Source organism: Miscanthus floridulus, chromosome 1 (assembly GCF_019320115.1).
Source record: "Miscanthus floridulus cultivar M001 chromosome 1, ASM1932011v1, whole genome shotgun sequence".
Taxonomy (NCBI): domain Eukaryota; kingdom Viridiplantae; phylum Streptophyta; class Magnoliopsida; order Poales; family Poaceae; genus Miscanthus; species Miscanthus floridulus.
The window spans coordinates 4,565,951-4,580,291 of record NC_089580.1 but is presented as its reverse complement, the minus strand read 5'-3'; the positions used below and the strand labels follow the sequence as shown (position 1 = coordinate 4,580,291).

The 14,341-nt window shown below is 43.8% G+C and overlaps 1 pseudogene; it reads left to right on the top strand.

Annotated features, from left to right (window-relative positions):
• The first annotated feature begins 306 nt into the window (after positions 1 to 306).
• Positions 307 to 8,351, top strand: LOC136451289 (B3 domain-containing protein Os03g0619800-like; annotated as a pseudogene).
• The last annotated feature ends 5,990 nt before the right edge of the window (positions 8,352 to 14,341 follow it).

Genomic DNA, 14,341 nt, shown 5'->3' with positions numbered 1-14,341 from the left:
AGTTTTAAAAAAAAACGACAGTGTTAGATTTAAAATTATATTAAAAAAGGGTTAAAATTAAAAAAAAAATCTCAGGATTGGAATTCACGTTACGCCCATTGAAATTTAAAGATTGCCCCCATTGCGCAATAAGTTTTTTGTTTTGTGGTATTGTGCAGCAAGATTTATTGTCTGTAAATGCTGCTGTCGACTGCTTGTAACCTAGGAAGGATTGTGACCTTATATGGCCGCTTATGCCTTTCAGCGTTTGATTTGCACATCATGGGTAGGATGGGAGCATATGTCATAGCCAGATGATGGCTGGACATGGGCTTGGTAGAAGGTGTGATGGCATTGTCAATTGTCATGAATGGTGGCAATTATATTAATTTATTTATGGGCAGCCTTAGCACTTAGCTTAGGTGGATCAGACGTAAGAAAGTCAAATAAGGAACACAAGAATACAAACATGTTATGCTTGTGACCTACATATTTTCCTCGAACTCCACCATCTCTTTATTATTACAGTTCAATGCGAATTTTTCTTTTTTTACAGGAGAGGACATTCCGTCTTCAAATGATTCTTTAGAGTCTGATGATCCTCAGGCACCCCCAAGAGTTGATTATGTTTTATCATATAGAAGTTATCTATCTGAAGCACAGAAACAGAGAGTAGTGTCATTTATCCAGGAAATTAGACCTGAAATCACTATTTTTGTAGCAGTCACGCAGAAGAGAAATATTCAACCCCCATGTCCTTTTCTGGTAAAGTCACTACTCTGAATAGGCAACTCACGTCTCTCAACATAAAATTGGTTGACAGCTTGTGACCAACTTATATGAGAAAATTAGCTATGATCTTCAAGTTGGCATGAATCTTCTGAACACATGTGGACAAAATACCTTTTCTTTGCTTACGATTTTGTTTAGTATTCTTAGTTGTCTTTAACAGCATCACATCATGTTTCATCTGTTATCAGGGTATTTCCAAGGAATATGCATTTGCACATTTCCCACATGAAAGCACTGTTAGGAACGTAGATTCGTACCTCTGTGTAACCCGTAGAGGTGGGAAGGCTCCACACCTTCTCTGTTCAACGCATCGGCAAGCGTAGACGCCGATGCCGTCGGTGCAGTAGGCGTCCAGCGCCATGGAGACGATCACCAGCGGTCCGGTGAAGATCCTGTGACGCTGTGGTGACCGTAGTGGTACTGCCTTGGTCCGGTGGTGGCCCTATAGAGGTGCGACGGCGGTGGTGGCAGGCTCATCCCGTCGCTGGCAGCACTCTTTAGGATCGGATTAGGGTTTCTCTGTAGGTGGGTGGCGGCTCCGGTGAACCTCGTAGTCCGAGCCCTCACCCCCACCTTCCTTTTATGTGTGCTGTGCGACAGGGCCCACCAACCGAATTAGGGTTGGGCTCCCCCGATCAGGGAGCAGAGATAAGGGCCCAATAGGCTGTTGGGCTTATTGGTGGAGATCAACTAACATTCTCCCCCTTGATCTCATTCCATCTTTCACTTTCATATCATTTACTTTTGTTCATTCCATTACAGATTAGCTCATAGAGCATGTCTCATCGTCACGGTCCATTACCGATAGACTTAACAGCTACAACTCACTACTCTGTTATGAAATAGATACTTATCTTTGGGCCTTCTTTTGTCCAGGAATTTTATAGGCTTTCCCTTAAACCTATGCTAGCTACATGTTCTCTGAACACCATGTCCTCTGAACATGTTGGGTGGTAAGCCTTTTGTAAGCGGATCCGCGAGCATCCTTTCTGTACTTATATGCTCAAGACTTATGACTTGATCCCGGACTTTATCTTTCACAACATAATACTCTATGTCAATGTGTTTGGCAGCACCACTTGACTTATGTTGTGAGCATCTTGTACTGCCAGATTATAATCGCAGTATTACTTTAGTGGTCTATAGATGTCGTCAACCACCTTCAAATCGGGTATGAACTTCGTTAGTTAGTTCACCTACCCGTTGCCTCATAACACGCCACAAACTGTCATACATTGTGGACGATGTAGTGACAGTTTGCTTTGAGCTTTTCCATGAAATAGCTCCCCTTTGCGAGATGATAGAAAATCCACGTCTGGATATGCATTCACTCTCGCATAATCAGAATCTGAATATCCCACCATGTGGAGTGAATCAGATCTTCTATATGTCATCATGAGGCCTTTCGTTCCTTGCAAATAATACAAGACTTTTTTTACTAATTTCAGTGTTCTATTTCAGAATTACTTTGGAATCTGCCAAGTAAAACCCGGTAACAAATGTCAAGTCAGGGCGCGTACATACTTAAGCATGTTGCAAGCTTCCGACAGCTGAAGCATATAGAACCACTTTTACTTTATCGATTGAGCTCATATTGGTTCCTGGGGCATTAAAAATCCCCATATCTGTCGCCCTTGACTATAGGAGCAGGTGAGGGACTACATTTGTGCATACTGAATTTCTTTAAAATCTTTTCTATGTATGCCTTTTGTGACAGTCCTTATACCCTTTTTCTTCTATCTTGGTGAATCTCGATCCCTAGAACGAACGAGGCTCCGCCAAGATCTTTCATATCAAATTTCTTTGTCTCCAGTAGTAGACTGACATCACTACTAGCAAGTAAGATATCATCTATATACAGGACAAGGAAGATAAACTTCCCATTCTTAAACTTTGTATTGACACAATTGTCCTCTACATTCTCTTTAAACCCAAAATTCTTTATTGACTGATTAAACTTCAAGTACCACTGTCTTGAAGCTTGCTTTAATCTATAAATAGATTTCTTTAGGTGGCATCCCATTCGTTCTTTTCCTTACATAACAAAACCTTTCGGTTGTGTCATGTAAACATTTTTCTCCAAGTCTCCATTGAGAAATGCCGTCTTTACATCCATCTGATGTAATTCTCAATCGTAATGTGCCACTAATGCCATTATGATTCTGAAAGAAACTTTACACGAGACTAGAGAAAAGGTCTCATTGTAATCAATCTCTTCTCTTTGCATAAAGCCTTTTGCCACAAGTCACACTTTATATGTCTCTATATTCCCTTGAGAGTCATGTTTAGTCTTGTAGACCCATTTATAGCCTACTGTTTTGACTCCTTTAGAAATTATTTCTAAATCCTAAACTTTATTGACATTCATCGATTTCATTTCATCTTCCATGGCCTCAAGCCACTTTGATGAATGATCACTTCTCATGGCTTCTTCAAATGAGGTGGGATCATCCTCCATTTGAAATTCCTTAGTGTTATACATTTCATAATCAGCAGAAATAACTGATTTTCTAACTCTTTGAGATCTTCTAGGGGCCTCCATATTTGGCACATCTACTGGTTTAAGGTTGTTGTTGCTCCCCCTCATGTGTGGCAATAGGTTCTATAGGATCCTGAAGAACAGGTTTCTCATTTTCATTCATTGTTGCCACAGGTGGAATAACAACAGGTGCTGACACCATAGTATCTTACACTGTCGGTACAGCGACAGCATGTAGTGAGAAAATTGGCTCATGAATGATTGGAGTGGACGCATACACCCGCTTCACTTCAAGGACAATTTCTTGAGCTACCATGCTCCCCCTCATCTTTTCATTCTCTAGGAAAACAGCGTGTCTCGTTTCCATAAACTTTGTATGTCTCTCTGGACAGTAGAAACGAAAACCTTTTGACTTTTCTATGTAGCCAAACAAATGGCAACTTACTGTTTTGGGATATAACTTCCCAATGTTTGAGTTAAATACTTTAGCCTCAGCAGGGCTCCCCCACACACACGCATGTGGTTTAGTGAGGGTACACTTTCTGTCCACAACTCATACGGTGTTTTGGGCACCGATTTACTTGGTACTCTTTTGAGAATATGAATGGGGTTTTTAACGCCTCCATCCACAGGCTCAACTGTAAGGTGGAGTAACTTATCATACTGCCCACCATATCCATTAGGGTACGATTGATTCTTTTAGCTACTCTATTCTGCTGAGGTTCACCCGGTATAGAATACTAGGCTACTATGCCATTCTTTTAGGGTATACCGACCGTAGTACTCCCCCACGGTCAGATCTGACTATCTTAATCTTTAATATCTTGAATTTATCCAGTACATCTTTTCTTTCTTTGATTGGATAAATATAGCCATAATGGGAGTACTCATATGTGAATGTTATGAATGAATCATAACTATCCACACTCTTTACAGGAAAGCTGATCACAGATGTCTATGTGAATAATCTGTAAAATTCCTACGCTTCATTTGTCATCTTTCTTAATCTTCTTTACATACTTTTCTTTTATGCATTCCTTGCATTGTTCTAAATTTGAGAGCTCTAATGGAGGAAGAATATCTTTCTTAACTTGCCTTTCTATTCTCCCCCTCGAAATATGGTCTGAACGATAGTGCCATAATTTCGACAATGCATCGTGAGCTCTCTTATGCCACCATTTCTAGAGTAACACTCTATCACCAGCTGCTTTATCAGCTGGGTAGCATATATCTTTGAAGAGCCAGTGAACCGACTCTTTATTCTATCGAGGTATTCGGTGACCGTGTCACACTCTAGGATTGAGCCCACAATTGCAGGTTCAATCATGTTCTTTATCACAGCCAAACATTTCTTATTTGCAATGACCCACTTCCTATGCTCAAAAGCCATAGGATATCTTTTGGGATTCAAAATCCCTTTCTTTAGTTGCCCAAGTGGCATCATTCTCTTTTGTCTCTCTCACCGGTGCCACAAACTCAGTGGAACACGGTGAGGTGACTACCCAGTTCACCTTAGACAAGATGAAAACCAGGTCAAAACTTTTCTTAACATAAAAATAACATCATTTTCATGCCTTGATTTCAACGTTGGTCAAAATCAAAACATACAACTATTCTTATACACTAATTCTATATCACCGTTGGGCAGAAATAGAATTAATGCATAAATCATTAACTTTCATAATTGTTCTTACACACTAATTCTACATCACCGTTGGACAGAAATAGAATTAATGCATAAATCATTAACTTTTATAACTGTTCTCATGCACTAATTCTATATCACCGTTGGACAGAAGTAGAATTAATGCATAAATCATTAAAATTATCAACTTTTCTTATACACTAATTCTACATCACCGTTGGACAGAAGTAGAATTAATGCATAAATCATTAAAATTATGATATTGTTATTAACAACGTTGGTCAAAAAATAACAACATCATAATCATGTCAAATCTCTTTTTCTCCAATTAAATACCACATTAGTTCAAAATAACTGGAGAATTAACATTTTCTTTAGCAGCGGAAAAAATCTCTTTTTCTTCAATTAAATACCACATTGGTTCAAAATAATTGGAGAATCAACAACTTTACTTTGACTGTGGAAAAATTCTCTTTTCCTTGAATTTTACCCACAGGGAAAATTGTATTTTCGATTTTCTTTAATCCATTAATCAATTTCCAGGAAATAAACATTTACTAGAAAAACTTTCCTTTTCTCCAGTTAAATATCACGTCTGTTCAAAATCACTGGAGAATGTACTTACTCAATTTCTTGAATTTTTCCCAATTACTTTTCTATTTTTCTTTTGAGCCAATTTGCATATTCAATTTTCCAGAAAAAAATAAAAACGAAACTGGGCTCTTGCTCTTTACTGTTTCGGCCTGAAACGGCCCACGGCCCACAGTCGCACGCGCCCTTCCCGCGCTCTCCCCCGCGCCCAGGCCGCAACCTGGGCCTGGGCCGGGAATTCAGCCTCGAGCTCTATCTTGCCTGGGCCAAATCAGGTCCAATGAATCTGCGCCGTCCGTCTGTATCCTATGGCCGAGCGGCGAGATCAGGCGAATAAAAACCTGGCGACGTCGGGTTCCTCAGAAAACCCTAGTTCATTCGCCCTAGCCCTCTCTCTCTCTCTCTCTTCGCCTCACTGCGCTCTCTCTCTTCTCTCTCGTCGCTCTCTTTTCTTTCCTCAGTGCAGCCGTAGCAGTCACCGAGCGATGAGCTTCGACGGCGAGAGCGAGCAGCGAGCCCCGGCGCCGTCGCCGGCCCCCTCGCCGGCGTGCGCGCTCCCCAGCGGGTGAGCGCGCCGCCGTCGAGCGGCCTGGCGGCGGCACCCCTATGGCCTGTTCCGGCGAGCAGTTCACCCCCGGCCGGCCCTTTCTTTTCCCCGTGCGCCGGCGTGCACAACGGCGAGGTGATCCACCCCCTTTCCCTTTCGGTTTCTTTGGTTCTTGTGCTCGGATTTCATCCGATTTCCCGATTAGGGTTAGGGATGGTCACTGTTTTTCTTTTTCCCGAATCGATTTCGGGTTTTAGGGTTCGGTTTTGTCATGAAAACGAGCCCCCAATCTTTCTTTAACCCAGTTAGGGTTAGGGTTCATCCGAACCCACTGCTTTTCTCAGATCCAAAAAAATCGGAGTTTTGGTTCAACCGAAAGTCGGCCGAAACCCTCTTCTTCTTAGATCTGCACTGGATCTAATCATCTTTTCCCTTTCTCTGATTTGAGTTTTCTTTTCCCTTATCCGAACTGATGTGGGGAATTAGGGTTTGGATCTTCCCCTTTGGATTTGAGCGGGTCTAAAGGCGAATCCCATTTCTTTCTTTTCTTTTCGCTTGTTCACCCGAAAAGGGGATCTAGGGTTAGGGTTCGGTTTTCTTTTCTTTTCTTATTTGTACCGAATCCCTCTTTTCCCCTTCCTCATCGCGAGTTAGGGTTATGGTACTTTTGAACCTTTCCCCTTTCTGTTCTCTGATCCGAATGGATCTGTTCTTTTCCCCCGCGCGGTGGCGGTGGTGACCGGGTTCCAGTGACATCCGCCACCCCCGGTCCCTTTTCTTTGCTTTTACCTGGTTAGGGTTAGAGTCACACAGAGACAACCTAGCTCCGATACCATTGTTAGGAACGTAGATTCGTACCTCTGTGTAACCCGTAGAGGTGGGAAGGCTCCACACCTTCTCTGTTCAACGCATCGGCAAGCGTAGACGCCGATGTCGTCGGTGCAGTAGGCGTCCAGCGCCATGGAGACGATCACCAGCGGCCCGGTGAAGATCCAGTGACGCTGTGGTGACCGTAGTGGTACTGCCTTGGTCCGGTGGTGGCCCTGTAGAGGTGCGACGGTGGTGGTGGCGGGCTCATCCCGTCGCTGGCAGCACTCTTTAGGATCGGATTAGGGTTTCTCTGTAGGTGGGTGGCGGCTCCGGTGAACCTCGTAGTCCGAGCCCTCACTCCCATCTTTCTTTTATGTGTGCTGTGCGACAGGGGCCCACCAATCGGATTAGGGTTGGGCTCCCCCGATCAGGGAGCAGAGATAAGGGCCCAATAGGCTGGTGGAGATCAACTAACAAGCACACGTCACACTTCAGATGCCTAGCAAGTGCAAGAAGTGGCATCCTCAATTTCAAAAGAGAAAGGCCAGTAGAAAACTTATGGGACAGTGGTTGGACTTTGTCCGTGACAATCATGTGCAGGAAGGAGATATCTGCCTCCTTTTCCCAGCAAAGAGTGGGAGAAGATCCACATTTATGGTCTATTTACTTTGCGCAACAGCGACACATTCCATAGGTGGAGCTGGTTTTCAAAGGGTTTGCCCATGCCCTGGCAGATCTTGTGCAAAAACAGCTTCAGGAGTCCATATTATGGATGAACTAACCAATGGTATTACAGAAAATCACGAAATTAGCATCATTTTAGATTAGTGCTTACTTATTGCTTAAAACTATCTGCAGACGAAAATGTCTCCTTGGAAACTGATGTGCATGAAATTTCTAATGAATCTCTGGAGATTGAAGACCCTGGTGGTGCACCTCAGCCTCCATACATTGTACCATGCAGGAACTCTTTATCTAAATCTCAAAAGAAGATTGTTGAAGAGCGAGTGTGACCATCCAATCTGAAGTTCCCATTTGTGTAGCAGTTATGAAGAACAACAATGTTGGTGATGCTCAGAAGTGGATGCTAGTAAAGCACAATTCGTCTTTTGGTATTGAATTATTGTTTTTTTATTGTGAGGACGGCTCATGTCATCTCAAGTTGATTTTTCTATGTTGGCATATTACTTTGCTTTACGCGACCTGTCATTTCAATGCGTTGCTAATTTTCTATCTATAACACATCAGGATTAGGTGTACGATATGCTTCTGTACATCTTCCAGCTAGTGGCCAAACTGTGGTGCTCCAGTACATGGGGAGGACATGAGAAACCCATATGGTGATTCATAATGGTAGAAGGTGGTTTCTTAATGGAGGTTGTTCCAAATTTGCTCACGACAATGGTCTTCGAGTTAGTGATATCTGTCTGTTCGAACTGAAGAAGAACGAGACGAAGCTTACCATGAAGGTCTATATCATCTCTAGGGAGCAGTTTAGTTTGAAGTAGAAACAAAAGGTTTTCCTTCTGCTGGTACCTGAGTTATTTTGCTCGTATTGTACTCTCAAGTGAAATTGATCCATGAACAACTCAGACAGCAATGACTATCCACCCTGTGATAATGTAGTAGGTTTTTATGTTTAGCGATTGCTTTTGTACAGTTTCTCAGAGTTGCAATTGCAGTATATTTTTCTAGCTGCTACCTGTTATATTAATGTGTGCTTGTTATGCAGAAATAACATGATTATCTTATATCCTGAAGATGATATTTCGTGTGCTCAAGTACGTTTCGGAGTACAGATTTGATTTTGCAGGAATACATTGAACTCAGAAAAACTGTTCTTACAGAAGAATCTGTGGAAAAATGTATTGTGACATGCTGAAATGACAACTTTGTGCTTCTTGCCTATTTTCATTAGCGAAGCACAAATGGTATATGTAGTTCTGTTTTTTTTTCCTTTTGGGAAATGGTTCTAGATTATTTAGTAAGTAAGATTAAGTCTATTTTTGCCTCCTTGACTCTTGCCTTTGTCTAATTTTAAACCCCCAACTATAAAACTGTCTAACTTTGGCAACTCAGCTATTAAAACCGTTTAATTTTGTCCCCACAGTTATATGAAAAACACTCAAAATCCACTCGAGGATCAAAATTGAACGATTTTGATAGTTGAGGTGCCAAAGCTAGGCAAAAGCAAGAGTTCAGGGGCTAAACATGGACTTAATCAAGTATTTTAGTTTTTTAGATATTTATAAAAAAATATATATTTAGATTTATTTATTATTGACAAATATTTAAATGTATTAAAATACTTATCTACACATTATTGGTTTTAATATGTTGGATTTTTTGTTCTGAATATTAATACAAATTTATTTAAAAATATAATCTATATGTTTCAAGTTGTTATATTTTGAAATTCAAAATTTTTGAATTATTCAAATGAACTCGGATAGAGAAATAACCAAAACCAAAATTGTAGATCTCCAATGAGATATATACCTTTAGTTAATGACTTTTTCATTTGAAATCATTTACGGTGATTTTGTAGATTATTTTCTAAACAAACTAAGATGTTGGAAATTTAAAAACGGGAACATCCACTTTGATAGATTATGGATGAAGTTGAGCCAAAAAAAAATTGAAGACCGAAACAAACACTCTAATAGTAATGAAATAAAATTGAAAAAAAAAATCGGTGATGAAATGGACTCTCGTACGATAGCTCTTGATTAGAGTCTCCATTTCGAGACGACAAACCCGGCGGCTATAAAGGGATAGCAAAGCCCGTGCATAAGATGCTGCCTAGCTGCTTCAATAAAAAGCAAATGGATAACGCTAACTATTCTGTATTATTGCAACAATGTTGTGTAGGGTGGCCATTGCAATAAAAATGACTTATATGGTATAATCTGAAACACCAAATGGCATAACGGGGAATTTTCAAATTATTTTTCTAGCAAACGACATGAGGTGCAGTACTAAGAGTCTTTTCCCTGTATGCCATTATAAAAGATGGTCCAGATCTATATGTCACTAAAAAGTTCGAACGTATCCAGGTGCCACGACGTTAAACTTTCTTGCCTTCCACACCATTCTGTTTCACTTTGAACTCCAACGCTGTCTAACTAGGATGGGAGAAGTCCAAAAAACCCTTGCCTGAACGCACGTGAGTGCAGAGGAGAGAGGCATCGGAGACGATAGTACAGGACAGCGTGGGGCCAATAAAATAAAAAATCAACTTGTCAAGAGAAAAGAAAAAACAAAAAACAACGAAGCCCTTATCCTTACTCCAGAAGCTCCCGTCCACACCACGGGCCTAGCACGACCGATTCCCGGCGAGTGGAGGCTATGCCGGCGGCAAAGGATGGCTGAGTGCCCACCCTGGGAGCCACGCGCACCAGCTGGTGCTTGCGATTTTGAGGGCAGCGGCCTGCAAAGACGATGCTAATGCCGAGCGCCATTGACTCAGACGCGGAGCAGCGCTGCAGCCACCGTCCCACCACTCACACGCTTGTAGGCCAAGCCGAGGTCGCCACCGAGCCCGCCTCCCACTCCACCCCGCGCTCGCAGCTTTAGATATGGCCGAGTTCACCATTCCTGCCGGTAGCCGCTGCCATGGCTGCCGCGCACGGCAACCCGCAGCAACCCCCCCCCCGGACGCAGCACAGCCACACCAGGCCACGGAACAGCGCCGGCACCAGCCTCACCAGCACGGGCACGTCGAAGACCGCAGCTGGGAACGCCGGCAGGGACGCAGCGGCGTTGACCAGCGTGATTTTTTTTTATTTTTAACACTTTTTGTAAACTAATTTTAAATCTAACACTGTTTTTTCTTCAAAACTAACACTTTTGGCCGCGCCTATTGCCATGCGCGCGGTGAAACGCCTGTGCCGCGCCATGCATGGTGGCGCGGCGGGAGAATGACGTGGCGTCGTCGTGGCAGGGTCTGTCGCGCCATCCATCTTGGCGCGGTTGTGACGCGCCATCGCTGGTGGCGCGGCAAGGCCCAATTAAAAGCCCGCGACGCCCCACTTCGCCCGCCCTCACCCTCACCCTCGAACGTCGTCGCCCGCCCAGCGCCGCCTCGCCTCGCCTACACCCCCGCCCGCCCAACCCCTGCCTACGCCCTCGCCCGCCCAGCCCCTGCCAGCGCCACCGCCTGCCAGCGTCGCCGCCTGCCAGCCCAGCGCCGTCGCCGCCTGCCAACCCCGCGCCTCATCGCCTGCGCCAGCCACCGCCGCCTCGCCTGCCAGCGCCGCCTCCTCTCCTTCGGCTCATATCAAGGTGCTCTCTCTATCGATTTCTTGTTATTTTGAATGTTATTTTAGTTAGGGTTAGTGATTTAGGATAGTTAGGGTTAGTGATTTAGTATAGTTAGGTTAGTGAATTTGTTTATTTAGGTAGGTAGTTTTTAGGATTTATGTTGTGTGTTGTAGTATAGTTAAGGTTTGGTTAGGTAGTTAGGGTTTAGGTTACTGTTAGTTATGCCTTTGGGTTTAGGGATTGATTAGGTATTTATTACTCCCTCCGTTCCTTAATATAAGCCATATAGATTTTAAAGAAAATTCCAAAATATAGGTACGTATCAGCTCCCACGCCGATTAGTTTAGAAACATTCCCACCATACATAGCACATGCCCCAACCAAACCTTTAGATTTAGGAAGCAATCTGATTGGGAGAGAGAAGATGGCATGATTTTCCTTTTTTTTTCCTCGGTCTCACATCCTTCCCCAAGCCGTGCGTTAATATTGGTGCTAAAAACTATATGGCTTATATTAAGGAACGGATGGAGTATTTAGTTAGTTTATATTAGTAAAGGTTGTCAGTATAAATACTAGTTTTCAAGTGTCGGTACTTAGTAGTGCATGATACGGCGATTTGGAATGGATTGATGAACCTCTTAGCTTCAATGACGTTTGTGTCCGTTTGAATACATAGAAGTTGCTTATTTTCCAAGTAAAGTTGTTTAATATGTCTGTTAATGTTACTTTGAATATATGCATGTGCTTTCATATTGTGCTCCTATTGCATAACAAGTAGTTTAAATTTTATAATGCTACATAATGTTAATTTGAGTATCGTTAATTTGAATACTCTAACCCTTTGTTTATCAATTTGTAACAGGATGGCCCCTCCCACGCAGCACCCGTTGTACCCCTTCTTGAGGTGGAGTACGACGTGCCGCACCGAGCACACTTGTTGAGTGACACCAACGCAGAGGTGCCCTTGCCTCCTTGAGGCCCCGTACGCACACCAGGGCGCACCAGTGGGACGAGCGTTACGCGCCGTACATACGGCGTGCCGGCTTCCTCGAGCTTGTCCGTGTTGTCAACTACGATTTTTCGCCCCTTGACCTAGCACTACTTACTACAGCTGTAGACAGGTGCGAGTGCCTTCATTGTACGTAAACATTCTTATAACAAATTTGAGGTAACTAACAGTCGTTCTATTCTTATAACAGGTGGAGGCCTGAGACCCACACGTTCCACCTACCTTGCGGCGAGATGATCTTGACCATGTAGGACGTGAAGGCTATCTTTGGCCTTTGGTTGGGGGGACTTCCAGTGACAGGTATAGTTGACAACGATCACTGGAGGGAGCTGGTGGCTCAGTTCACTGGCTTTCTTCCACCGGACGACGAGGTTTCCAAGAAAAATAAGTGAGCAATTCAAGCCTATTTAATACTTGCATTGCTTTCCTGCAGCCATCGGGTCTCATTTTCTTTGGTGAATTTTAGAAAAAGTTCTGGTGTTTCGTCGTCGTGGATCACAGAGCGCTTCGATTACTTGGACCCACAGCCTGATGAGGCTTAGATCGACAGATTCGCTAGAGTGTGGCTCTAGCACTTCCTTGGTGCTTTCCTCTTCCCAGACGCCTCAGGCAACACCATCAGCTAGGTCTTCCTTGATATACTATGCCAGCCATGGGATAACATAACGGCGTACAGCTGGAGCAGCGTAGTCCTGGCATGGACGTATCGACAGCTATGCGTTGTCTATCGTCGCACCTCAGGGTATGCGAACCTTGGGGGTTGCTCGTACCTACTCCAGGTTTGGTGTTGGGAACGATGGCCCGTTGGGAGGCCCTTTGCTACTAATTTACCGGTAAGTACTTCGGTTCACTATATTCTTCGAGGCAGTTACATATGATTAAATTATTAATGGCTAATTCATTATCGTGTTCAATGCAGCATTAGAACGGGCAGGATACACTCCCTACAGCTCTGTATATCTGGACGCAAGTAGAGTTAGTTAGAGGGAATGCGCGGCGCAAGTACAGGGAGTACACGGACGGTCTTGACGTCCTGACACAGCACCAGGTTACGCTCTCTTTACTATCATACATGTGTCTTGTTTGATGTACACTATATCATAACCTAACTCAATTGCGAAATGTTCAGGTGCATTGGTGTCCTTGGGATGCTCCGGAGCTCGAGTACTATCTGAGTCCTGTCACTAGGGATGAGTCAGACGAGTATCGCTGCAACGTCCCTCTTATTTTCTTCCACGTGGTCGAGATTCACTTGCCCATCAGGGTTTGCAGGCAGTTTGGAAGAATGACAGGCTACTCACCACCGCTTTACTCCACCAACCAAGAATTGCACGGGTGCGTTATTGATTAATAACAAAGCTATAATTCAGAGGTGTGTATGGTACAACTAACAATCATTTTGTTGTAGGTATGACCGCAGAAAGAGGTACAAGACCAAGGATTGACGTATGACACACAACGCGTACATCCAGTTGTGGCAGAACAGGGATCGGCAGCCAGTCGATGCGGGTCCCCCACATGACTAGCGCACCTTCGATGAGTACCTGCGGTGGCTTCACAGGTCTATGAGGACACATATCAAGCCCCTGTATACTGAGGAGCTGATTGACGAGGACGACGAGGAAGATGTGATCGAAGATGTGTATGACATTGCCACTAGGGACGACACACAACTACAAAGAGCCCCGCTTCAAAGATACGTGGTAAGATACTCAAATGGTACAATTTGTTATCCATTTGGTATTAAGTATGCGTACTAAAACTGTCCAACCGCATTTCTGTACTCAGGCGACACAATTGTCAAGGATGTCCAAGGAAGCAGCGTTTCAGCTTCACGAGTCTAGAGGGCTGGGGCCAGGCATTCTTGAGGCTTTTGTAGAGGTAAACATAAACTTTTTCGTTCCAAAAATGTTTCTTTAGTGTATATGCGTTTGGGAAATGCACTAACTTTAACGTCTATTTATGCAGAAGGTGAAGTGGAGCTATAGGAAGCTAGCTCAGAAGCTGAGCTGCATGGACACTCCTTGGGTGGAACTGGCAGTCCTGGCGCGGTCGGGTGGCACGTCTTCTGCCTCTTTGAGGACACCAGCCGGCTCTTCTCAGCTAGTGACAGGTGCCACTTTCGCAGTGCGTACACCACCACATCATAGCGCTGGGAAGGACCCTACAAGCGAGGACGACGATGACGATGACGATGACGACAATGACCCCCCGGGCTTCCGCAGA